At 49.3% G+C, this 27,912-nt stretch overlaps 1 protein-coding gene across 10 annotated transcripts in view; it reads right to left on the reverse strand.

Moving 5' to 3' along the window:
* Nucleotides 1-25,467, reverse strand: part of TNRC6C (trinucleotide repeat containing adaptor 6C) — a 201,284-nt gene extending 175,817 nt beyond the window's left edge. For all 10 annotated transcript variants that reach the window (XM_085077879.1, XM_085077889.1, XM_085077883.1 and 7 more), the window contains exon 1: nucleotides 25,447-25,467. The gene's annotated coding sequence lies outside the window, so the exon portion shown is untranslated. The remainder of the gene's footprint in view (nucleotides 1-25,446) is intronic.
* Between the last annotated feature and the right edge of the window lie 2,445 nt (nucleotides 25,468-27,912).

Here is a 27,912-nt window from a genome sequence, read left to right on the forward strand (position 1 = left end):
AGGTCTGTGAGGCTGCATTTCTGTGCCCACCACAAAATACCATGAACAGAGAAGGACAAAACACAACATGACAAAGAGTAACTCGCCAGAGACCAGAAATTCAAACTTTTCAGAGGTCATCTGAACCTCCGAGTAATTCAGGTTCTTCTTGAAAGTTAAAGTTCGGCAAATATACAGTTCTTGGTTCATGGCAAAGCACAGAACCACCCAAACCAGACCTGATTGCAACTAATATTTGAAATAATGATTTAGTGATTGTGCACTGAGTTATGTCAAATAATGAAGCAAAAGCCCCTGAAGGCTTTGCTGCATGTGAGCACTTCCACAGCAAAAAACCCACATTTTCATGGAATCTACAGTAATCTCATTGGTCACACAGGCTTGGGAGAACGGAGAAGGATTTCTATCTTCATTTGGAGCAGCTTGTGGAGGACAACCTTGGGGGGTGAGTGGAGCTGGAAGTGTTTCCAAGGAGCTGGGTCTGCTTTGGTCTGGTATCTTGATGGCTGAGCAAAGAATTACGGCAGCATAGAAGATGTTCCAAAATGGAAATTTCAGCTTTCTCGCCAGCTCTGCCAGGGATTTCATGTGGGGCTTTCAACAAGCGGCAGGATCACATTGTATCTGATTTTTCAATTACTAGAATATTGGTATTTCCCTAAATCAGAGGGGAAGGGAATGAAGATAACGTGATGGGGAATAAAAGTTTCCAGACAAAAGAAGGAATACCCCAGGACTTTAAGGATTCAGCAGCAAACTCCAACTCCCACACTACTCAGGAACCCATGGTGTGGTGCAGAACCAGAGTGGTTTGGTCAATGGGTGCTTGATTTCTGCTGACTTAATTCCATAGGGAACTGCAAGGGGCGCCACAGCCCTGACCTCATCATCACATCGGGGAGGAGCAAAGGTCAACTGTCTGGTTTTAAATAAAAACCTCTTCAAGTGAAGTTAAAATCCCAATATGGCAGCAGCAGGGAGGAGCAAGGAGCTGGGGACGCTGTTTGTGCCCCTCAGTCCCTACCCTGGGTGGGATGCACACTGCAGGAGCAAAGGTGGACCAGGCATGGAGCCTGCTGAGCCCTGCAGGGATCCCCATCGGGCTGGGGACACCTCACCTTCTCAAGGGGAGGCGAGGGAGGGCAGTTCCACCATCCCTTTCTTTAGCAGCTCAGCGCTGCGTTTTGTTCGGGGGTTTAACTTTTTTCTTCCTCTTTTTTTTTTTAATTTTATTTTTTTTTTCCCTCCGGTGTTCGTTAGCAGAAGTGACATTTCTGCGGACGGGCAGGCGATGACGGCAGCTAATGGCTCCCGGGCCCTCTCTCCGGTTTCCTTAGCAACTGCGGGAAGGGAAAACAGAACCTGTCAGATGGAAAATGTCAATTATAGCGGATGCGGAGGGGAGAGATGCTGCGAGCAGAGGAGGCGTGCGGCGGCGGGGGGAGCGGGGCTGCGGCGGGGGGTGCCCGGAGAGCCCGCCCGGCAGCGGCAGCGACAGTGACAATGCTGGGCAGCAGGCGTGGGATGTGGGATGTCGGATACGGGGCTGTCTGGGGGATGTGGGATGCAGGGCTGTCTGGGGGATGTGGGATACAGGGCTGTGATGCAAAGCTGTCTGGGGGTTGTGGGATGTTGGATGCAGGGCTGTGGGATGCAGGGCTGTGGGATGTTGGATGCAGGGCTGTCTGGGGGATGTGGGATACAGGGCTGTGGGATGTTGGATGCAGGGCTGTCTGGAGTCTGTGGGATGCAGGGCTGTTTGGGGGCTGTGGGATGTTGGAGTCAGGGCTGTGGGATGCAGGGCTGTGGGATGCATGGGTATGGGATGCAGGGCTGTCTAGGGGCTGTGGGATTTTGGATGCAGGGCTGTGGGATGCAGGGCTGTCTGGGAGCTGTGGGATGCAGGGCTGTGGGATTCAGGGCTGTCTGGGGAATGTGGGATGCAGGGCTGCACTGCTTCACCCGCAATTTTGTCAGACCCATCCCGGTGGCCCAGTGGCTGAGTGACCCCACCCAGCCAGAGCAGGGCGCCCTGCGGTAGAGATGAAAGCGGCGGGAAGGTTATAAATCAGATTAACTAATAAATAAATAAGAGGGAGGAATAAATAAAGGCGCGGGCGAGCTACGCCCGCATTTCACCCCTGGATCCTCGGTGGATGCGGGGCGGATCAATGCTGAAGGAGAAGTCATCTGCTAAAACGATGGGGAAGGAGCCGCTGACGCAGTGTTAATATTAATCAAAGCGAGTTGTCCCCTGCGCTGCCAGCCAGACAAAAGCAGGCGGTGCCGGCAGCCTGCGGTGGGCAGCGCTGCCCGGGCGGGGTACCCGGCCTGGGGAAGGGGCTGTGAGAGGGATGTGGGTGCCCAGGGCTGCACAGCCACCCTGCTGCAGGGGGTTCGCCCAGCCCAGCTGGCACAGGCGCAGGGATGTGGCACTGTGCTGCACAGCCAGCTGAAACGGCAGCAGGAGGCTGGAAGGAGGCTGGGGCTGAAATCCGGGCTTCCCTCTGCAGTGAAACCCTGGCTGGCACAAAGTGAGCCCATCCCCATCCTCGCAGCATCACCAGCAGCGCTGAGACCGTGAGCCTCAGCACATCCTTCTGCCTCAGGCACCTCCCAGCGCTGTTTGGGTGCTTTTTGTTAATGCGGCTTCCCATCTACTCCAAAACACACTCGGCTTTAAAACTAAAAGGGAAAAAGGCAAAGCAGCAGCGACCCCAGCATCTCTGCGGGATGCCTGGCGCTTCCAGCCAGCCCTTTGCACACCGACAGCTCCTGCTGCAGCACTAAGTGCACCCTAAGGACACCGGGGTTGCTGTTCGGTCACCTTGCGCTGACACCTCCCTGCCCGTTCAAAGCCTTCTTAGCAGCGAGAGTGCTAAATCAGCCTTTACTCTCTCCACTTAACCACCATCCAGGCCTCCCTGTCATGCTGTGACATGGGGGATTCGGACTTTCCTTGTCTTGGCTGACATTGATATCCTGCCGGGAGGGAGCCAGCCGGCGGCTCCTGCACCATGAATGCTAAAGCAAGTGGAATAAAAGAGGAGAACAACTACCTTGGGAAAGTGGTCACCTGCAGTTGGCTGAAAGAATGAGTTTTCTACTGTTTCATTCTATTTTTTTTTTTTTGCTGTTTGCTTGGATGGGTCAGGAAGCCTGCGGCTCAGGAGCGATGCTTTCTCTTTCCTTAGAAAATAAATGTCTCACCTTGCTGGCCACTTAACCCACTCCATTTCTGAGTTATCCCTTTAGCAGAAAGCACTCACCCATCTCTGCAAAAAAAAAAATAATTCACCCCACAACATCCTGAGGTGAAAGGAAATATCAGACCCTGCTTAGTTTTCCTCATCCCTTCCCCAAAGTCCTCTCTGTGAATGGGAAAAGCAGCAGATGTGAGGCACAGACCAGAGGCACCCCAGGCTGGTGCTCTGGTGAGTCTCATCCTAACTCTGAAACCCAAAAACCCATTTGGACCTCGGTTTGCACAGCTGGCCCTCTTATCCTCCAAACACCCAGCACCAGGATCCATCACCTCCCTTCTCTGTCTCTGGGCCCAAAACCATTTCATAGCAGAAAACATTTAATACTCAGCACGACAAGGCGGTTTCACCTCTCTGTTCCCTCTGTTCCTGCCTGTTTCCTGCTCTTTTTAAAGTGTTTAATTGCAACAACAGGCTTCTGCAGGCTGAAATAATCACCCCACAGGAGATGTCCAATTGAGGAGAGGGAGAATCTTTGCTGGAGCCAGGACAGCTCCAGGAACTGTCACTCAGGTTCACTTCTCCTGTGCTTTCCCTTCTCACGCTCCTGGGTTATTTTTACATCTTCTCTTATGTAACCAGGTCAGGGTCTGCTCTGGTTTCCACTTTGTCTGAAGTCAAAGGGGAAAAAAACCCACTATGAATTCAAGTAATTGACTTCCAACTGATTGCTTTTCAAAGTGTCACCCCAGGTCTTTGCCATGTCACCTGGGTGGGAATAGCTGAAGGTTCTGGGGAGCCCTGGGGAATAACCTGCATGGTTTGAGCAGCACAGCATGGAAACTCCAAACCGAGTCCAAACGGCTTTACCCAGTATCTAGTTAGACCACTCCTGTGTACACAGAGCTTCTCACCCTTTTCTGTGCCTTCCCCAGAATCATCCACAAACCAAAGCTCTCTGGGTGTGTTACAATTCTAGCTCTACCAAACCCCTCAGTCCCTGCTGGGTGTGTGCCCAGCACCTCTCTGCCCATCCCAGCACCTCTCTGTCCATCCCAGCACAGGATGCACCTGGAAATGCCATCCCACACCCTCCACATGGGACCAAGGCTCAGAGCCCAGGCCAGGGGCATGTTTGCATCTCAGGGAGAAGATTTCCCAACCTGGCAAACCATGCCACAGCTTTCCCACAATGGCATTTCCAAAAGACTGAAAAATTTGGTGCTGTTGATAAATCTCAAAGTAGCAATGCTCATCCCATCCATCCATCCATCCATCCATCCATCCATCCATCCATCCACCTTCTCCCCTTCATTTCACACACCTCCCTGAGCCATTGTGGGACCCCTGGTGCTGCAGGGCTGTAAATATCAATTGTTCTAACCCCGTTAGAGCCTAATAGGCTCAGCAATATCTACTGAGGAAAGGGCCTGACCCCGCTCGTCAGCAGTCATGACATGGAACAGCTATAGCATGTTCAGGGTATGCAAAAGGCTTAAATGCACATTTAATGGTTGTCAGGCAGCAGTTCCTATTAATATAAAGACAGTCACATCCCAGGGCTATGGAAAACGAGCTGAAAAGCACGGAAGAAAAATGAATTTATTTCAATGGATGTTGGCGTGATCAAGAAACGACTCAAACAGCTAAAGCTGCTCTGCTCCTGACACGCTGAGAGATTGAAACTTGGATAATTAGTACAAAAGTTTCCCTGCCCATGTGACTCAGATCTTCAATTATTGACATTTGAGTTCATTATCATTTATGCACTTTCTTTATTTGTGTTTTGCCCAGGAAAAAGCAGCACAGCTCAGGCAGATAATTTGTTGTTGCTTTGCATATCTGCTTTCCAGCATTAAATTTTTATATCTTCTCCATCAAAACCGACTGAACTACCAGCCCTCTCAGCACCCTAATACCATAATACAAATAACTACAACCTCCTCCCACAGAAGATTAACCCCTCACTATGTCCATAACTCCCCTTCCTGCAAATTTAAAACAAATAACCTGAAAATATTTACCACTATTTCAAGGCATAGGTAGAAATCTCTGTCATTCCATTGTGTAAAACATAAATTTTAGGCAAAGCCAAAGCTGACATAATTTTTTAGCACTGAACTGCTTTGTCCAGGAGTGGCAGTTCATCCTCTCCTATCACAGTTAGGATAGACCTTTTGTAAAGCTTTGTAAAGCTTTGTAAAGCCCCAGTTTGCCTCTCCTTGCAGACTGTACAACATTACTAATCTCAAAATTGATAAATTATGTACATGAAGGCAGAGTAAAACCCATCACACGGACACAAGGAATTTTTTCCATGCCACGTGGAGTTTCCTTTTCCCCCCTCTTTCTTTTCCTTTTGTGTTCTCATCTTCATTTGAACAATCTTCCCAAGACCTGAAAAGGTCAGTGCCCTCGTATTTGGGCCACAGGATTAGAGGTGACGAGCTGTGTTGAAAGACATAATTGAGCCTGGCCAGCTCGGGAGGTTTCAGCCTGCCAGGGGTTGGGGCTGCCCTGGCCCTTTGAAGGATCTAAAAGGTGTTCGTGGTGGGAATGATGCTGGAATTTCAAAAAGCTGCAGGCGAGCTTAAAAGGTAATTAATAGAGACTAATTGGTCTCAAGGCCCTGGATAGTGGCTCTGTGTGCAGTCCTCAGTGCTGGCACTTTTCCTTTGTCCTTCCCAGGATCCTGCTCAGCCACTGAGCTCAGGCAGCTGCAGGGAGAGAACTGGCAGGGATGGGCAGGGAAAGGCAGGGATGGGCAGGGAACAGGCAGGGAAAGGCAGGGACAGGGAGGGAACAGGGAGGGAATAGGCAGGGAACAGGCAGAGGACAGGAAAGGACAGGCAGAGAACAGGCAGGGAAAGGCAGGGACAGACAGAGAATGGCAGAGGACAGGAAAGGACAGGCAGGGATGGGCAGGGAATAGGCAGGGACCGGGCAGGGCCAAGAAGGGACAGGTAGGGAACAGGCAGGGACAAGCAGGGATGGGCAGGAACAGTCAGAGAACAGTCAGAGAACAGTCAGAGAACAGGCAGAAACAGGCAGAGACCAGCAGGGAACAGTCCAGGACAGGCAGAGACAGGCAGGGACAGGCAGGGAACAGGCAGGGAAAGGCAGGGAACAGGCAGGGACAGACAGGCACAGGGAAGGAACAGGCAGAGAACAGGAAAGGACAGGCAGAACAAGCAGGGACAGGCAGAGGACAGGAAAGGACAAGCAGGGATGGGCAGGGAAAGGCAGGGAACAGTCCAGGACAGGCAGGGACAGGCAGGTGCTGTCACTGCAGCTTGTGTCGGAGACAACACTCAGGAAATCTGCATGGCAGCCTAGTGAGGAGCCTTGTTATCAGCTAAAATACAGTGCTGATGCAAAAAAATATCCCACCTCCACCCTTTGGATGAGTCTAGCTGGGCTCCCCAGTGCCTGCCCCTGTCAGCAGGAGGTAGGGCCTCTCTTGGCTCAGTGCAGGAACAGTTTTTTAAATCTGTTAGGAATAAACTTGACTGATTGCTATGCTAATGGCACATTTCTGTCCCTGGAAGTGTTCAAGGCCAGGTTGGATGGGGCTTGGAACAACTTGGTCTAGAGTGGAAGGCATCCCTGCCCATGGCAGGGGGGTTGGAAGTGGATGAGCATTAAAATTCCTTCCACCCTGAACCATTCTGCGAGTCCAAAGCTGCAAAGTGGTCACGTTGCATTCCTCACCCCAAAATTGCCCTTTTCTCCCATATTTCTGCTGGATTCTCTGTGTTTCAGGCATCAGCAGGCAGGGACCTTGCCCAGAGCAGCATCTCCCTGCTGGGGTCTGCAAGCCTTTGGAAAGCAACCCAAGACAAAACGGCAAAGAACAAACAGTGATTCACAACCCAGGTGTGGCTTTTCTCATGCTTGAGGCTCGGGAGAAAATAAAATGAGGGGAAACCACAACAATAAACTGGTGTTTTGGTTTTCCCTCTCAGCAGAGGGAAATCCTTGCAGCAGCAGAGCTCAAGCTGACTGACACCAGGGGTTTTCTTGGATGAGCATTAGGCAAAGGAAAATGGGAAGCAGCAACTTCCAAAATTCAGTTTTTAAAAGTCTCTGAGTGCAAAGCAGCAGTCGACTTCAGTGGAAGAAGACCATGAGAAAAGATCCATTATTTCCTTTTACACACCACAGTCAGTGGGTCCTTCTCACCAGCCAAATGTGGGAAGAGGGAGAGGGAGAAAAGGAGTTTTCACATCTGGCTGAAGTTGCCCTTTTCCCTCACTCAACCATCACCCTGAGATAACCAACACAGCCTGAGGAACACATCCCCTGAAAACAGGCCATACAATTGGTTGCATTTCCCTTCACTTTTTTAATTATCCCTTTTTCCACGTTGCCCAGCCCTCCCTCCTTTCTCATCACACTCTTGACTACACACTGTCTACTTAGCAGAATAAATAGCTGCACCAAGGGATGTGACTGCTGCTTGCTTTGCTAACAGGCTCTCCTTGCCACGCAGCAGCCAAGGGGTTAACAGATCCTGGCAGCTGCAGGAGCTGAGCACAACAAAGATTGGGTACAGGCAGAGCAGCAAGGGTGTCTCCAGCCTGGAAAGATTCCATGGCAATGATCTTTTGGTGCTCTGGGACACCCACAAGGTGCTTGAAGGGCCAAAGTGTGTCCTGGTGGTGTTTGCCCTCTGAATTCTGACTCTTGGAATAAAAGCAGAGCCACAAATACTCCTTGTATATCTTAGATTTCTTACCACTGAATGAAAGACTGAGTCAAACAGCTCCTGAAACCATGGCCACTGTCACAGCTGCTGCGTGCCCCTGGCTACCTGGGATGGGGGAAAAATACCTCTGTGGCTGGAAAAGCAGGGAAAATGCAGTGAGTTCCCCCCGATGCAGCAGCTGTGGGTGAGACACAGTGGGGTGCAGGGCAAACCTCCAGCTCTGCCCTGGGGCTCTGGTGCCTGCAAGCTCTGCCCCAGTGCCTGATCCTGCTCTGCACCCAGGCTGTGGGAGAAAGAACCCTCTGCAGCCCCTGGGTGCACACATCTGTCCAGCCTGGGACAGCTGGGCAAAAGTACAACACAAAACTGTGGAGAGTGTTTCTGGGTTATGTGTGTGATGATGACAATGTGCCCTCCTCAGCTGAGCACTCACTCCCTGTCCATTCTAAGGATTAGGCTTTCCTGCCTAGCCCTGCATCACCACATTTCCTTATTAGGCACAGTTGCTTATTGTAACACTTCCATTATATATTAATATTTATATTTATACTTATATTTATATTTGTATTTTTATCTATATCTATCTATATCTGTATCTATATCTATATATATCTATCTATATCTATATCATCATCTATATCTATATCTATATCTAATTATTTTTATTTTTATTTCACTTTTATTTTTATTTTTCTTTGGCTGCAACAAATTTTCGGAAAGCCAGACTAGAGTCCAGCAAACTGAAGTTTGCTCCCTTCATTTTTCTGCTGGAATGACAGCTTTGGGAAGCAGTGTCTGATGGCAAGGATGCTGTCAGGAGGCTGCAGGGGGGCACTGCCTGGATGGATGACCCCAGGCAGGGCCCTGCTACCTCCCACATCAGCCTACAAGGTGAGACTGATAAGCTCTGTGAGTGTGTAGTGAGGCTTAATTAAAGTGGAAAAGCACTTCAAGCTCCTCAGCACAAGCAGTTTTAAATAAAAGCCACGATAATAACAAGCTGGTTACAGCATGAGGGAGTCTGGAGGAGGGACAGTGACACACAGCAGTGGCAAGATGGCTCAGAGAGCTCCCTGGGACCACCCACGTCTCAGCCTGGCTTCACCATGGATCCATCCCCAGGTGAGACCTGAGCTCCTCATGTTGCTAAGGAAAACCCTCCTTTCCCTTCCTGACAGGGACTGCCCGAGCCCAGCATGCAGCTGCTTGGAAAGAAAGGTTTTCCAAGCAGCACTGGGGGGGGGAAAAAAGACCTGAACACAGCTGAAAACATTTCCTTGTCGCTCCTCTATTCTGTGAGGTCTCTTGTCCTTTGGTTTGATGATAAAAATATCCTCCTGGGGCATGGGAGTGACATTGCTCCTGCACAGGCAGGTAGGGCACCTGTGACCTCAGTGGCTGCAGGTGTGGAGGGGCAGGGATGCCATCCCATCCCATGCCTCAGCATGCCCAGGATGAGGGATGCCATCCCATTCCATGCCCCAGGATGAGGGATGCCACCCCATCCCATGCCTCAGTGTGCCCCAGTGTCCCCAGGATGAGGGATGCCATCCCATCCCATGCCCCAGTGTCCCCAGATGAGCCCTCAGGGCTGCTTTGTCCCAGGGTCTCTGTCAGCTCTGCTCTCTCAAGGTCCTCGATTACAGATGTGCTGTATCTGTGTTCTTCTCCTGCATCCTTAAGATAAACATGTCCTTCACTGTAGTCACCTACTCCATCATACACTCCTATCAAATGAGCCTTGCTAGCTCGTAAATTACTGTGCAAACCATTCCAAACAATAAAGGCAATTTTACTTACTGAACCATTAAATTTACATACTTAAATTAGACTCAACCAGACGTTGAGAGGGGACGTCTCGCGGCCAGACAAACAATGAATTTAGGGAAAGAGCTGCCGTGTACTTCCCCACCTCTCACATGAAATTAATGAGGTGCTTCAATTTAATCATCATTAAAATTACATCTTTATTTAGTTACTTAGCAGAGTTTGACTCACTGCGTGGCGTGGAACATGAGGTAATGCCTCTGACATCAACCCTTCCACAGAGGGAGGCAGGGGGAGGTCCATCTCCCCAAAATGCCTTTACACAGGGTGGGCATGCCTGCCATGAGCCCAAACAATTCTTCAGGGCTTGTCACTAAGGTTAGACAATGAGGGAAGAGAAACAGCATGATGGAGTAAAAGGAGAAAATCAGGATTATTTAGGATAGGTTTGAGGCAGGCAGACACAGTCACATTATTCTTTAGACAAAACCAACAAACAGGAAGCTCTTGCAGCATAATCAGCCTCCAAGTTCAGTGCATGTGACATGGAGAAAAGCCTCAGAAAAGTGAGAGTTTGGAACAAAAGCACAGTGGAATAGAGACAGGGACAAGACGCTGCTCTTGTATGCACCTGCAGTTTGTTTTGCACTTGCTCCCACACACACTATTGACTCATCTCAGGATGCTCCCGGGCAGTGCAGGGGGAGGCTGGAGCTGAGGGCTCAGGGACAGGCTGGGCAGCACTAGGGGCAGTCACAGGTGGTGCAGACAGTCTGGTTGTCACCTTGCTGTGTTTGTCCTGGGGTGCAGCACTCAGCCCTGTGCTGTCCTGAGAGACCTGAGAGCTCACAGCTCATCAGCCCTGCTCAGGGGGAACTCCTACAGCCACAGGCACTCACTTTGCCACCAGAAGGTCATCAAGAAGTGACAGGGATTCCTGGGGACAGCAGCAAAGCCTGTGAGGGTCTGTGGGGACAAGGGAGGGATCAGACAACAGGGACAAGCTGCACATTTGGGAAGGTTCAGTGCCTGTGGACCTCTGCAGTATTGAAGAGTCAGGTAAGAATGCAGAATAAAGGAAACCAGTCCCCACTGTACTGAACATAACATATGCATGGAGTAAGAGATGGGAAGTTTCCAAGGTAGAGAATTCTGGACAAAAGTATTAGCCCAGAGACAAAGGTTGTTGTCTCTCAGGTCTCTCAGGACATCCTGAATGACCTCCCAAGGATGTCAGAGGCTTGGTGAGGTCTTCCTCAAAATCAGCAGTGGGCTATAACAACACAGAGCATTTTGTTACTATAAAATATTTTCATCCCAACAGAAGAATTCTCTGCTCCCCACTTGGGCCATGGAGCTCAGTGATCTCAGTGACCTCACCCCAGTTTGGGGCTGATGAGAATGAGCAAGATTAGACCTCAGAGTTCCAATGAACACTGGGAATCCCTTTTCCCCCACGGATCCCCACAGCTCTGCAGGGATGCAGCATGCCCACGTTATTTCCATCAGAAAATCTTTGCTTCTCTTTGACTCATTTGGTCACTCTCACTCCAGCAAAAGGAGATAAACTCCCAACATAGTGTGGGCAATGCTAACTGGGGGAATGGCAAAAACTGACTTGTTAGGGCTGCAAACACCAACTGTGTATTCAGCTGCTTCCTGCAAGCTCTGTTTTCCCTTTGATCCCTGCACAAGTGCTGCACTGGCAGCTGTTCTGTGCCACCCTGCACCACAGCCAGCAGTCAGAGCAGCTCAGTCCCCAAAACCACAGCTCAGGCAGGGTGTGAGGGGCTTTGTTTGGCATGCCTTTTGGGTAGCATCTTTCCTCAGACAGGGAGGATAAATATCAGTTATGGAGAGCAGGAAGCAGCACTCGCACCTGAAAGCTCGCTGCATTAAAAAAGAGAAAAAAAAAATAAGCCCACAAAAGAGTAAACATCAAACTGCCAACTGCTTTTTACCTTCTGTAAATCAAAACACACTCTGGAAGCAAAAACTCCCAAATTACACCAGGCGAGATGAAACATTAACCCGCCAAGAGTGGGGATGGCAGTGGCAGGGATGCACAGACTGGAGCCAGAGCTACAGTTTGTCTACATTAAAAATGCAACATCAGCAGAGGTGTCTGAAAGAGTCATTTATCAACTCCTGGATTAGAGAGACATCTTAAAGTAAGTGCACCATTTATACGCACATATGCACAAATTGTCTGCCGAGCAAGGAGAGCAGAGCTGAGCTCTTTGTGCCTTGGAAAGTTCTCTCCAGTCCTCTGGGTAAATGCAGGGCCACAATGACATTAGGCATGGAAAATAGGAACCTTGCTCATGGTAACAGGGGGTACAATTCATGTGAGCAGCCGGGATGGAAAGTAATCTAATGCTGCAATTTCAGAGAAACAATATAGAGTCGCTCACATACATCATGATTAATGGCTGGATACCATAGTGTGAAAACCATTTAAAAAATGGCATTTTTGTCACTGACAATGTTACACATATAGTAAAGGTCATACATGATAAGAGCATTATCCATATTTCTTCTGCAAACATGCTTAACCTTGTAGAGCACAATTCCCTGGAAGATTGGTGATCCATCTCCAGCTGCAAACTGCACTCTTCAGAACCTGAGAAGGCCAATTTTACATTTATATCATTCCCATCCACGCACAGGCAGGCACTGTGAAGCCTGCACAGGTCCTTCCAAGCAGAAAGGGATGGAAATGTTTCAGAGCAGCACCTGCTCAGGGCTCTGCTCCCTCCACCTTGTCCCCTGCTGTCACCTCACACTGCTGCTGATGCTGAAACCGTGCTGCAAACAGAGTTTCCTGTAAATCCCCTCTCCAAAGTCTACTTGAGGAGCCCCTTTTGTCACCCTCTGGCCACAGGCAGGTCCCAGCAGTGCCACACTCCCAGTGGGGCTGTCTCTGCTAGCTGGCAGTGCTCAGCACAGGAGGAAAGGGGCAGCTGGGGACTGGCTGTGTCTGCGGGGAAATCTCATCCCATTCATGGATGGCCACCTTGGAGGAAATCTGAGTCCACAGGCCCAGCATTTGCCTTTTTGGGAGCTGCATTTAAAGCACACAGATCCTGCCAAATGGTAGGCTCAGCCCATGGAAGAGAGTGGGACTCACCAGGTGAGTAATTTCATGTAAAACCCAGTCTGACTCAGACCCCACACACCTTGTAGAGCCCACATGGCTGGGCAGAATTGTCACAGCTGCAACTAACATTGTCCCCAGACCCAATGAAACCCCTGAGCACTGATGCTTCTGAACCTGACTGCAACCCTGCCTTGCAGCTCTGGGAGCTTGGGTGTTTTGGCTGAAATTTGGAGGAGTAACAAGCTTCACAATGCATTTTGCAGCAAGTTGTGTGACCCTCTGGAAAGCCCTCAGAGAGTGGCACTAAGCTGAATAACTGCCATTGTCTGCAGGATGGCACACAATGGCAAGGGGAAATTTTCAATATGTAGTTATCTAGCTGGAATTACAGAATCATAAAATCATAGAGTCATTTAATCACAGAATCACAGAATCATAGAATCACAGAATCATAGAATCATAAAGTCATGGAATCACAGAATCAGAGTCATAGAGTCATAGAACCATAGAATCATAGAGTCATGAAATCATAGAGTCATGGAATCATAGAGTCATACAGCCATAGAATCACAGAATGACAGAATCATAGAATCATAGACTCACAGAGTCACAGAATCAGTCATAGAGTCATAGAATCACAGGATCACAGAATCATAGAGTCATGGAATCACAGAATTATAGAATCACAAAATCATAGAACCATGGAGTCACAGAATCACAGAACCATAGAATCACAGTCATATAATCATAAAGTAATAGAATTACAGCGTCATAGAGTCACAGAATCACAGAATCACAGGATCACAGAATCATAGGATCACAGGATCATAGAATCACAGATTCATGGAAAGGTTTGGTTTGGAAGGGGATTTAAAGCTCATTTCGTTCCAATCCCCACTACCACGGGCAGACACCTCCCACTAGACCAGGTTGCTCAGAGTCCCATCCAGGCTGGCCTGAGCAATCCTACCTCCCCCTGCATGTTTGAGCATTTACTGCTGGGTCACACCTTCCCCTGTCCATCTGCCTCTCAGGGTCCTTTCCCTGCTGGTACTGAGCTCTTCTGAATAACCTCTGCTCCAGCTGCACTTCAGAGCTGTGCTCTGCACTAACAAGATCTTAAAGGCATTGTATGAAAATTTCATTACTTCTACAGCAAATACACCCCTGCCTGAAACAAATATTTGTGTAGTGAGACGTAGTGCAGAGCTTTTTGCGCCAGGTTAGACTCTGCTTTAAGCACCTCTGCAATGCCTCCTGGGCACCAAGACAGGGGCTGTGCTCACTGGTGCTGCTTCCCTCCATCAGGGCACAAACACGAAAATGTGCCACAGCAACCCCTGGGACAGGCTGAGCAGCAATGCAGCTCAGAGCCTCTGCATGCTGGATCTCTGCTAACAAATAATTATCAATATAAAAGTGCAGGGATGCTGTTAAACCTTGCTGGAGCAGGGTGAGTGGGAGTTCAGAGGCTGCAGGCAGGATCTCCCCCCATCCCAGCTCCCTGCTCCCCAGCAGTTCTGCCCTCCTTTGGAGAGCAGAGCATGAGCTCACTCCAGAGGAATTTCCTCTGTGGGAGACACTGGAAAACGCTCTGGTGCCTTGTGACCACCTCCTGGAGCAGAGCCTTCCCCCCAGCCGGCTGCCAGATGGGGCTGCAGCACCCCAAGGCATTCAGGGGGGAACCACATCAGTGGGAGCCGCTGCCAATCCAGGGATTTGTGCTTCGCTTGGAAAAGTGTGACCCCAGATCTCCTGACCTGTCCCAGTGTCCCCAGCAGCTGGCAGGGGCCAGCCCCTCACACAGCCCAGGGCAGGGAGGGATGGAGGGGACAGAGGGGACATTTCCACGCTGGCATTTGCAGCCTGTCAGATCAGCTTGTGCTTTCTTATGTGAGCAGCACAGCCAAGGCTTCCCACTGCGCCCAGGGTGGGAAAGCTTTTCCCCAGAGTAGTTTGCAAAGACTGGCTGGACCAAATTATTCTTCTCATCATGAATGCCTCTCTCTGAGCCACCTTACCCATGCAGATACTCCAATGTTATTAATATGAATGAATGCATCTTGTCTCGGGGTGTCTCATGGTAGAAGCCATTTCAGAAGCACTGGGAGGGTGGAGGGAAGGAGAGAATACAATCGAACAGCCCCGCTTGCATCTGTCCTATTCCTCAGATGACAATTTCCCTCTCCCAAGAGCACCACAGACTAGAGGCACTCACAGATTATACATCATTCAGCCTCTTGCTTTGTAAAATTAGCTTTCTTAGCGAGGAAACAAAGGATTTGCTGTATTGGATCAGGCTACCGACATTGCTGCTGCTGCATCCAAGCTCTGGCACTTAAGAAACACGGCAGCTCTCCCTCCTCTGGCTGTGCTGGCCAAGTCCCTGCCTGAGGAGCTGCATGCACACTCCGAGATTGCTTCCAGATTGCCACAAAAATTCATCTGATGCTCAGTAGCAGGTAGTTTAACTTCTCTCCTAATTTTGTCATCTTACCGACCCACAAATGGCCAACATTATTTAGTCCTTTTAAAAACTCAGCCAGAACGTTTATCTCAATAAGTGCCTTCGGCACTGCCCTCCATAAAGCCGGCTGCAAACCACATAAAAGGAGGTTTTCTTTTTACTCCTTCAAAATTTACTGCCCTGCATGGTTTGCTTTACAGCTGTTAATACAATGAAAGCTTTTGTGAGGAGAGGATGGTGCTGGGGAATGGGGCAGGAGCTCGCAGAGGAGAAAGATAACAGGCTGTGGCTAATGCACAGCTTCACATGCCCGGCCCGACGGGAGGAACATAACTCATAACACGTTTAATGGCACAGGCGAGGAGAGGGAGTGCTGAGCATTCCCAAGGGGACACACAGCCCATTCCCACCGGCTCTGCCAGAGGGTTATGAGGCAGGGAGAGCTCTGTGGGGCTGCACCCCAGAGGGGAAGGCATCTCAGCTTTTAATTCTTTTCCTCTTACACAGAAGGAGCTCTGGCCTGGGCAGAGCAGCTCCCCATGGAGCCAAGGAGAAGAGTTCACAGCCGGGGAGAAATATTAAAGGTGATACAGAGCATCGTGTCTGCAAACACAGCCTGGGAAATGCCAGTGTCTGACACGCCAGCAACAGCCTCTTTTCTCCTGACCTTTAACTCCTCCTGGCCCAAACCAGAGCACACCAGGCACGCCGCTGTGTTTTACAAAGCCTCGGATCAAACACCTAGCCCAAGGCACGGAGAAGAGGTTTCTTTGGGGATGAGCAGACGTGGGCTGAGCAGCAGCAGCTTTGCCTCATCTCATCCTGGAAATGCTGGCACTGAGGTGGCACTGAGAATCCTCCCTCCTCCTCTGCAGACCTGCTCTGGGGGTCCCTGTCTGCAGCTCTTGCAAGGAGGGAAGGAAACCTTCCCAGCTGCGTGCAGATGGGAAAACTTGGCATCTCCAAGGCACAGATCCAACCTCTAAAGCAAAATCAGCATCCTGGCTCTGCAGGAGTGCTGCTCATTCCTGTCCAAAAGGCAGGGCAGCTGTTTGGGACTGGCTGAGAGCCCATGTGGCCACACAACACTGAATCATACAACTCCATGTGGACGGCAACAGTTCCACACAGACACACAGGAGGATGTGCAGGGAAAATCCCCAAGCCTGGGAGCTCGGGTGAGAGCCTGCTGGGTCTCCAGGCACCAGAGCCACACGTATTTTCCATCAGCTCCATCCTCCCCACAAACCCGGAGTTAACTGCTGAGAGTGCTCGCTGCCATCTTTTGTGAGCTGGGAACCAGGAACACTGCATAAATCATTATTCTTGCTAATTACCAGGAAACATCAAACAAGACAAGCATTTTACTCCTCATCACTGAATTTTGTTATGCTAATTAGAGTTGTATAAGCTGTTGCTATTAAACCTGGAGAGTCAGAAAAACATTTGCATTAATACCCACAAAGCTGCATCAAAACCTAGTTATTAGTATTTCAATGAGGTTCAGGTTACAGGGAAGCTGCTGCCATTTCAGGGGCTGGTTTGTTGTTTTTAGATCCTGCTGTGAGAGAAAATATAAATAAATGCAGGGTGAGGCCTCATGCAGACAATACTCCTTTTATATGGGGAATTAAAAAAATAAGGAAACTTTGATCAGAAGGAGATGTAGAAGTGAGGGGGAGAGGGAAGGCAGAGCAGTGCAGGGATTTTGGTGCCAGGGGCTGCACCGACTGTGGATGCCAGGCTGGGAATGGCTTTTTGGATTTCTGAGTTGCTGCTGCTCCCAAACACTTTGCTTTGGGAGGTTTGGGTTTGACCCTCTGGAAGGTAGCTGAGAAGAGGAGCTGGCTCCTGCCTGCCTCCATGAAAATCACCTGAGTTTGCCTTCAGCTACACCTTGTGCCTCTCACTGACACCGAGGGGGTCACAGAGGGATGGGGGACAGGATTTCTGGGTACCAAAACTTACACACCAAACCACACATCTAAACCTTGTGGGAAGCAACCTTAACGAGAATTGGCAATTCCATCTTTCTAGTGCCAATCACAGCAGCCGAGTGTTTCATCTGAAGATCTCACAGCCCTTCAGAAAGGCAAATTATTCCCCCATGTGTGCCTTTAGTACAACAATTATCAGCACTTGATGCATCAAATACATCAGAAAAAATTAGGGGAGTCCAAACAGGCAGCTTGTGAGCAAGGGAAGGGTACTTTAACCCCTGAGCTCCGAGTGCTGCAGTTTCATTTTGGTGAGCTGCTCACAAAGGCACGCTCACATTGATGATTTCCATCATGTGGAGGTATTGAGCACACAGGAACTGGTGTGGCAGCAAACCTTGTCCTGCCCTGGGAGGCTGTGACAGGGTTGTTCACAGCAGAGGGAACCCATGGGGCAAGGAGCTGGGGTGTAATTGAGGCTGGGAGCATCCTGATCCCAGAAAATGCCATGGATGTTGGACCTGGGTAGGAGACACTGTCCTTTTCTCCACACACTCAGAGTGGGCTCCATCCATCTGCAGCTTCCTCAGCCCCTTGGCTCAAACCACACAACTCCCTTTACCTGCCATTTATTCCTCAGCAATAAGCAGGCCCTACTGACAGCTGGGTGCAGCCTAAAGAACACATCTGAGCTGTCTCTGTGACCCAAGTGCTGTTCTATTGACAGGGGGGACAAATTATCTGGTTTTAGCGACCATTTGTCAGATCCCTGGAGAGGGAGAGCCACACACTCTCTCACTGCATGTTTCTATCAAAGAAATAAAAAAAAATAAAGGCAAGAAAAGCATGTTTTGCCTCCTCCCTCGCTGGTGGGAAGTGCAGGTGGACTGAGCAGTGGTGTGCAGGAGCAGCACCCTGGTGATGAGGAATGGTGGCAGCAGTGCCCGCACTCCATCATTTTGGGGATGTGCAGGAATGAGGATGTACAGCACAGGCCATCCAGCACCTCCCTGAGCTGTGGGATGCTCCAGGCAGGGTAACCAGCCCAGGCCCTCATCCTCTCCCCCAGCACAGAGCCCATCTGAGCATCCTCAGCTTCCTCTCCAGCTTTGGGAGGCACCAGGTGCTTCTCTCCAGCCTCATTTCTGCCGCATGCAGGGCAATGACCCACAGCACTCTGACCTCAGGAAGGTGATGGCAAAGTCTCTCTCCCTCTATCTCGACAGAGATAAGTGTTAGAAGAAGAACCAAACACCAGCCAGGTGCCAGCATCCCCCAGTCTAATGCTGCATCCTCCCTAATCACAGGCAGATTATAAAAAAAAATCCACGTCAGCCATGCTACGGAGAGGAGAACTCTAAGAAGGATGAGGAAAATGAAGACACTGTGAAATGCAATAGATGTCAACTTCTACTTATTTTTTAATTTCATCTCTTACAAGCTTTTTGGAAGCTAACATGATTAAGTTCTTCACACAATTTATTAGCATCGTGTTGGAAATCCAGCAGTATATTACACTGTCTGAGTAATCCAATTAGTAAAATGTATTTATTTAACCAGAATATTAGCTGCACACAATCCCAAATGAAGTAAAGTCCCTGATCCTGGGGTTCCTCTCACTTCTTGGAATTCATTTACCGGTTACAGGAAGGCTTACTCTAATGAAATAAATATCAGCCCTATGTTTTTGGAATAATACGAGAAAACCAATCTTGCTGCTCAGCTAACTGCTTGCTGCTTCTTTTTTTTCCCCGCAGCAGACACTGATGGCACACAGATTTCACAGCAGCATGAAGGTTTTCCTGCCTCTTCCACCTTCCCCTCACCCCAAACCCAAGAATTTCCCCAAACCCCCACAAGCCCACCTGGCTTCCCATTTTTTACAACTACCATTCCCAAAATGAAGAACACATATATATATTTTTTTCATTCAGCAACCCATGAGCAAAAGCGAGCCTCGTACCTCTTTACCTTGATTTGAAAGAGCTTTGAAATAAACCCACTGTAGGAAGCGAGGGCTCTCCAGCACTTTTTTCCCTCCTAATGAAGGAGCTGAGTGACAGCCCCCGAGGCAGGAGGTCTGAGGAGCCTCAGCAGCATCCCTGCCAGCTCACGTGCTGTCCTGACTCAGTGCTGAGCTAAAGGGACTGTGCTGGGACTGCAGACAGATGTGTGACACTTTGGGGGGTGTTTCAGTGATTACTTAAATTTTATAGCTCCCTCCCTGCTTTAATTTTGGTACTACCTTGGATGCTCCCAGCTCCTGAAACCACAGCATCCCAAATCAGAGCCCCAGGTGTGTCAGCACTGGGGTGGCTGTCCCAGCCTGTGGCGTCTCATGGAGGGGAGGGAGAAGGGACAGGGCTCAGCCCAAAGGTGCTACTCCAACTTAGCTTCATTAATTGGCTCAATGAATTATTTTCCCTGGTGAGCAGCAGAGGGGGATGCAGTCAGGAGCAGCAGCAAGGGGGTGGCACAGTGAGCCCAGGGCTCTGCTGTGTCCCATGACCCTGGGGCTGGGGACAGCTTTTGGGACTTTCCCTGGCTCTGGATTTTGGGGCTGAGGCAAGCTGTAGATGGAGTCAGGGGAGCTGCAGGTATCCTAATCTCCTCCCACCCAGACAGAGGGTGGAAATAAAAACCTCAGGGTAGTGCAGCATCCCTGGGTGTGCATCCCAGGCACCCCAAATCTGGGATTTTGGGAGTCTGTACATGCCAAATGCCAGCAGGAAAAGGCACAGAGGGGGTGGATTTGCTTCACTCACTCATAACCTCATGGAGCAGGACCAGGATCCCCATCTCCAGCAGCACCTGTGAGGTAACTCTGAAAGCCACAATGGCAGAGCTGGCTGGGGAAGGAAGACACTAACGGCCAGAGTTAATAATAGTCATCATTTGCAATGTGCCTCCAAAAAAAAATGAAAGTCCCGAGGCAAAGGAGCTAATTTTGCGTTTCCTCTCAGATCCTGGCTGAGCACAGCCGGTGCTGGAGGAGGGGAAGTCAGAGACTCACTCAGGCTCAGTGTGCCAGCCCTGTGCTGCTCATTCACATGCAGAGAATTTGAGAGACATCCTCCCATTAATGCAAACAGGAATTACCCATGTAATCTTGGGATTAACGGAGCCCAAGGAATTATTTACATTTCCTAAATGAGGGAAACTGTATCAAGTGGGTGAGGCAGAGACGGGAGATGAGGTGTGGGAGAGTGACTCTCTCCCTGTGTCTGCAGGAACAAGCATCCCTTGCTTTCTTGAGAATTGGTACATCTGGGGTTGCACAAAATATTTGGTGTGTTTGGACAAAAGCTGCTGCTGAGGTGCAAAGCAGATGGACTGACTTGGGCTCATGGCCAGGGAGGGAGCCATGCAAACTTCAGACCCCAAATCTGTGCCTGTAAATCCTCCCCACATCAGAAGATGCAGCTCCTCTTTCTCCACCAATGATTACAGCAGCAATAGGAATGATTAAGACTAGTTTTTTACTTTTTAATTTAATTTCTCTTGCTTAGCCTCTCTTACAACCACCCGAGTCCCCCTGGCAGTGTCCCCCTGGCAGTGTGACTGCTGGGTGGGGACACTGATCTGCTCCCTCCTGGGTCACACAGAGCATCCCTGTCATGACTCCACCATCAGGCTCTGAAGTGAGGCTCCAATCACCCAGAGCACTCACCACATGGTGCTTCTCAATCTTCCCTCCTCAAAAGCCACACTGAGAGGCAGCAGAGCCCTCAGAGCCTCATCTTCTCCCAAATCCTATAATACCCACCTCAATCACAGCAACAACAACAACAGTTGCAATAACCCTCCATCCTTCCCACAGCAGACGAGGAGTCAGACTCCATTTCCAAACTAAGACATCTTGTGTGCTATTCTCCCTCCCCTCCAGACTAATAGCTGACAATGTATGCCTTCCACATTAATGATAAGGGTTCAAGGGGAAAGAGACTGCTCTCCTGTTTCGCTGACATTACACTCTCCTATGTACCCACCAACATACCCTAAGGCAACAGAACTCGTAATAGGTTCCTCTAACTGCCTCCTGCATCAAATTTGACACCGGGTGCTTTCTTCTCCTTTCCCATCGCTCACCTTATAACTCTGTCATCATCATTGATTTTGACTTAAGGAGAGGAAAAAAAAAACCACCTCCCAACCCTCTCCCCCCTGCTCGAGCAGCACCAGGGTGGTGAAGCACAGCTGCTGCAGGGACCTGGAGCAGGGAAGAGGCAGCCAAGGGGGCTGCTGCTGCTTTTCCCGAGTCTCAGTTGTGGAGGGACTGAGGCAGCACTCTGGGAGTGTTTGCTGCACCCAGCAGAACGACTCTGCAGCCTCAGGACAGCACTGCTGGCTGCAGGGATGCTTCCCAGCTTGCAGGCAGCACAGTTCAGGTGCTCAGTGGCTTTTTGCTCCTGGCTTGTGATTCCTCTGAGGTCAGCATTTGTTAATTTTAAGCAGAACTCCTTTCTCCTTCTGTCTTCCTTCCACAGCAAAGGCAGCTGGAGTGATCTCTCTCTGGACTGTGTCACTCTGTACATTGAACCCCCTCTGTTACCTCCCCAAATTCTCTGCATCTCCACCTGCAGCACAAGTGCTGCCTGGCCCAGCAAGCCCTTGGCACTGGCAGTGGGAAGAGGAGAGCACTGGATTCACCACAGAGGGGGGAAAGACCCCACTGGCAGCCCCAGGATGGTGACAGAGATGTCCCATAGGGCAACAGGTGACAATTTCAGCTCAATTCAGTTATCAGATGACCAAGGCTCTCAGAGGAGAGGGCCAGACTGCCATGCCAGCACCAGACACCTCCCAGCACAACCCTGCCAGGAGAGACCATGGAGCAACTTCCAGCACTTTTCTTTTGCAGCTGCATCCCAAGATCTGGCTTGGAGGAGCTGTAACTGTGTTGGAAGGGGAAGAAACCTGTCAAAACTCCCCAGCATGGGGCAATCCTTCTTCCTGCAGCCCATCCTGAGCGATGTGGGTGAGCAGCCAGCTCCTGTGTCTGGTTTCTTCACAGATTCACAGCAGTGAATCCCCAGAGTGTGGCTGACCCGCAGCTGGTGTTTTCTTTGATTTATGTCAGAGCCTATTTATGTCCTCTGCTTAAAACAATCCAGTTCGTGTCAGCAGTAAATGAAACTGTGTACCATCCAGCAGCTGTTTGGCTGCTACCTGAAATGAGTTTCACTCCAGTTCTTATCATGAAGAAATCCTTTTAATCATCAAAACTGCCACAGCTGCCTTGGAGCTGCGATGGTGTAGTGATTTTAACAGGGGAAGGCACATTGCAAGCCAGGGCCTTGGACAGAGCCCTGGAATTGGAGGTGATTTTCTCTTCTAGGGCTGCAGTTGCTTTGGACACAGTGACAGGTTTAAATGAGGGTTTTTGGCTGCAGAGACCAGTTTGGTGTTGGACTGGGCACCAGTGGGGTTTATTTGGGGCTGGAAGGGGCAGACTGGACCCAGGGATGGCCTTGGGGTTCTCACCAGTGTCCCACCAGTGGCCCAAGCAGGTTCCTGAGTTTGAAAACACCACTGGTCACTAAGACTTGCATATTTTGAAGCTCCTGCTGCTGACCTGGCCAGTAGACCCAACAAGGACCACTTCAGGAAAACCCAGATGAGATGGGCTCTGGATCTGAGCTGCAGCCGCTCCACCCTGACAAGCCTCCTAACGAAGGATTTAACTAACGAGGCTGCTGGCAGAGAGCAGGGATGCTGCACGAGAAGCAGAGAATATCTGCCCAAAGCTATTCCGAATTCATTAAGGAGGACGGCAAGAGCTGGGCTGCTGCACTTGGGGACACAGCATGAGGCCACATAACCTGCTTGTCCCACCAAAAACTGATGATCACAGCTTGCCTGGCGAGGATCAGGCGCCTGCCACGCGCTGCTTGCAAACAAGCCGCGGACCCAGAGCGATTGGAAGGAATTATTTGGGAAATAATTGTAAATAATGAATGATCGGAGCAAACTGCAAGCTGTTTACAGATAACTCGCCCGCAGAAAAGAGCTGAATTTGCCGAGTAGATGATTCACTATTGATTATTTCCCCAGCTCCAGCTGTAACCTTATAAAGCATTAATTAAGATGAGTCTTCACAGTTCAGCATATTCTAATCTGCTGCAGGTCTCGAGGGCTCAGCAGTGCCCTCCTGGAGGGAAATGTGGGGGTTCACACCCTGCCTGGGTGGGGAGGAGGTGGGGGGACCCCGAATATTCCAGCAGGCTGCAGGGTGGGATTGGGGAGGGGGAGGATGGATCCTACCTGGCTGCTGGCTGGATTTCCAGCAGGACAGCTGCCCCTTGGGATAAACCCTTTAAAGACAGCCAAGGCAATCTGGCTGCCCTCAAATGACCTGTTGCCAAGTCTGCCCTGACAGCAATAGTTAAACATGCCCAGAGTGACACCCTGCAAATGCCACCCAGCCCTTCAGGGGGTCTGCACTGCTCCCCCAGCCTCAGCTCAGACAGACCCAGTACAGGTCCCCAGAAACACAGAACTCCTGGGGTTATGGGTGGCATGGAATGTGGGAGAAAATGGGCCAGTTTTTGGAGAAATTCTCTGCTCCCATGGTGTGGGAGCTCACACCAGGACGGTGATAAAGTGACAGAGTATTTGCCAGGAGAATGCTGTGGCAACTCCAGACATGAGCAGCTTATTACAGTGTGCTGGGCCCTGGCTACTGTTTATTAAACACATTTATCAGACATATTTATCAACTGCAGCTACCCTGGATCTGCTGAGCCACGGCAGGCCCATGGAAATGCAAACAGCCTGGCAGGGGTTGGCACCCCTGGGCACGTCCTGCTGGCACGAGCACAGCTCCAGCCCATGCTGACACCACCATGCCTCCAGCTAATGAGACACAGGGCTGTGCCTGGGTAATGCACAGACACGAAATTCCAGCAGAGCAATCTGATCCAGCACGGCAAGGCTTCTGATCCACACCCCAGGGGAGTATGGGATGCTGAGGGGTGAGCTGTGGCTCTCCAGCTGTGCTCCCCAAGGTGCATCTGCAGCATTGTTTTCTTGGCAGAGCCACTGAACCCTGTCCCCATCCTGTCACCCAGCACTGCTGGCCCAGCTCTTGGCAGGCAGAAATGGTCTTGCTTTCCCCACATCCCGAAGAAATGAGGACGTGATAACTTGGCACCCAGCTGAAGTTAAAATACTCTGCCTTTCAAGCAGCTGATTAGCTCAGCATTGCCCAAAGCATGTTTGCATCATCTCTGGATGCCTTGGAATACAGGGAGAGCACACTGGGATCTGCATTAAGCAAACCCAGTACACGACTTATTTTTACTCTCATAACTTTGTTTCAGAAAGAAAAGCACAGGCAGTAAAGTTTTAACTAGGAATTAAATCCAGAAAATCACTGACCCTGATATGTCTGTCCCATTTCCATGTCCACTGTGAGCTGCCATGAATTTCCCAAGAGTTGTCCTCAGTTCTCATGGGAAGATCCTTTCTGGTCACTCAGCACTATTTTGGTGCTCACTCAGCATCACATCACAGCCAAGCCATGACCACCTACATGGGCCACACACAGCCTTAATTTCTCCTAATTTATGCACAAAAATTAAAAGGCAGACTCCAGTAAAAGCCCCTCTTTCCCCCCCACCAGATGCAATCAGCCACAAGCTGTGTCTCACAGGGCTGAGCTGCAAGGTAAAGTTACACTTGACCACTAACCAAGGGAAGATAGCAGGAGAGGAATTAGAAGTTCAAACAAAATACAGCATAATCAGTTGAATTTTAGCAGCATGACTAGGTTCCTAATGATTTCAGTGCTTCTACAGACTGTTCTGGGCATGTAAGGAGAATTATTTCATATCAACTCTGCAAGAAAACCTTGTCAAGATTGCAAATACCTGAAATAATCATTTGAAGGACACACAGCACAACATCCTAATTCAGGTGCTCAAGCTTAACCCTTCAAGGTGACCACAAGCAAGCAGATAATAATACATAACTCACAGCTGCATTGCTTTTTATACACACAAATATGAGATGGAGCATGTTCCCCTGCCCAGAAAATCCTTTGAAAGCATCCAAAAAGGGGAAGAAAAATAAACCTGAGGCTGCAAACCACTCTGCCAGCCCTCATGGCAGCAGCAGAGCTGGCTGAGGGTTCTGCTCTGGCTTTGGCTGAACCACAACCAAGCCAGGTCAGTCCATCTCCTCCCAGGCAGGTCCTGCACAGATCAGCATCAAACACACAAGCAAATATTTCCCATGGATATTGTGTGAAGGAAAATCCCTACCTGCTCCTGACTCCCTCAAGGGCTGCTTTCTGGTAAGGGCTGAGCTGATGGTTTGTCCTTTGCTGGAAGACATAAAAAACACCACAGGTTCTTACCAAACAGCAGTTCACTTAGAAAGGATGAAATTCTCCTATATGAGGAGAAAAGGCACATTTCATGTTTAATTTCACTACTCTCTCATTCATTTCATTTTCTCCTTTCACTCACTGCATGCCATCAACGCTTAAAAACTTGCAAAATTCTCTCCACCCAGTTTATTTTATTTTCCCAATCATCAAACTCTTCTCTCTCCATGAGCAAATGTATTGCTAATTAGGACAGAGGAGCAGATTAAGTTCAAATGAGTAGATCTCCTTGTTGGTGCTGTTGCTTTCCCTGCCTCTCTCCAACCCTAAAATCAATGCAAATCTTTTGGGGAATTCAAGCAAATTTTCATTCACATGGATAAAACGTGCTCCTGAAAAGAGGTACATCAGAATTAGAAACTGTTTGAGGGAAGAGGATTGAGATGCTGAGAGCACAGAAAATGGGAGATGTAAACCACATGTCTGTATTACCCAAACTCTGAATTTCCTGGCCAAATCTGGTTTCCCTGATGAAGGGCAGAGGTGTGGGAAGGTGGTTGGTGTGTCCTCTGAGCTACAGACACTTCCAGTCAATGTCCACACAGTGCAGACAGGCTTAGGAGGGTTGATGGTGATTTAATATGGTGCTGTGTCTACTTGTTTTTATTTAAATGAGTTTCAAGGGAACCTGGAGAATAAAACCTGCAAAAGCTCCACTGAGCTCACACCATGCTGTATTTGCCTCACTTCTAAAACTGAGCATTTCCATCTGAGGTGATCCCATAATTTAGGATGGAGCCATTGTCCCAGCATGGGACACCTGCAGGAAAACCCCTCTGCCTCCTGGCTGAGGATCTTTTTCCCCATCCCCTCACCACTCAGAAATCTGCCCATGGTCAGTACAACCAACTTGCTGCCCAAAGGAGTTATCCAGACCTAAACCCCACCATGAAACAAATGCCTTGGCACAGGAGTGAGCTTCTTGCACCAGATGGACCCCCTGGTCTCTTGGAAAATCCAGTTCTTAGCCTTTGCCACAAAGAGGCTTAAAATTAATTAGCAGATTTTTTTTTTTTAAAGAGTTCTGCATACAAGCAGTGTGTGAGAGAAGACATTCATTAGGAGCTTTCCAGTGCTTTTAGGCCAAGATGTGGATTTGGAGTTTGCAAGAGAGTTACTTTTAAAACTGGCAATTTTGAAGTGTTCAAGGCTTACAGATGAAAATATTCCCTACTTTCCCAGAAAGACAGTCAGGAAAGGGGAGGTTTTCTAATTTTCTAAAGGTGAACATTTTTACCAAAAATCATCGGTCCCCTCTGGTCTTTCAAGGAGCAAACCAGTACAACCTCCACTCCTGAGAGCTAACTCACCCTGGAAAACTCCTGAGATTCTTCTGGAACAGCAACTGCCACAGCTGCTCCAGAACCACAGGGAGATGGTGAGAAATCTGCCTAGTTAAGCAAATCATTCAAAAAAATACTCTTCAAACACTTTCTCCCGTATTGATTCATTTCTTGGCCTTGGCAGAATTGCTTCCAAATGGCAAAGTGTTGGTGAGGCTTTGCTTGGAGTGGAGTTTTGAACCTGCAGTTTCCAGGAGCTGCACTTTTTCCACCCAAAAATAGCCCCATGTGAGGTGCATGCAGATGATGGAAACCCTGCCAGCACAGCTCATCCTCACCCCAACCTCATCAGGGGCCATCCAGAAACACCACCAACCCACAGCATTAATTCACATTAAGTTTGTAATTAATGTTTCACAATTCACATTCATTCGGTAATAATTTTGGGGGAAAAAAGCAGATAAAGCACTTGGGAGGACAAAACCACAAGTTATTCATCCACTTCAGAGGGCAAGAGAAGACCCATCACTGCTGGAAGTGAAGCACCACAATACCATTTAAAGTAATTTATCATCTCAGCCCTGTGCTACCTCCCAGGAGCTCGCAGTGCCTGCCAGCACATGGAAGAGGAGGAAATGTGTTAAAAAATACAGATGAGCAAATTCTGTGCAATCCTTGGTGGCATTTCTTGGTTTTCTTCAGTGTTAGAGTTTCCAGGGGAAGGCTGGTCCTGTCAGGCTGCTGCCCTGCAGCCACAACAGTGTTTTCCCAGGGAAAAAAGTACCATTTTGTGCTGCATTAGCTACACTGTCCCTGGTTTCTTTAGTCTTGAGTAACTCCTACAAGTATTAATTGATTTACAAGCCCATTGGTGACCACACAGAAACTAAAATCAAGTTTTCCCTTGTCATAAACCCACCCTGCACACACACAACAGTCAGCAAAACCCTGATTTTGCTAGAAAACACCCTAAACTTAGCCTTGCCTTTACTATGTGCTTTTCCACTCTGCTTTACTACTCGACATTCCTGGGGAATTTCTTTAGGAAGGAGGCTCTT

Source organism: Lichenostomus cassidix, chromosome 18, assembly GCF_008360975.1.
Source record: "Lichenostomus cassidix isolate B80296 chromosome 18, HeHo_3.0, whole genome shotgun sequence".
NCBI classification, from domain to species: Eukaryota; Metazoa; Chordata; class Aves; order Passeriformes; family Meliphagidae; genus Lichenostomus; species Lichenostomus cassidix.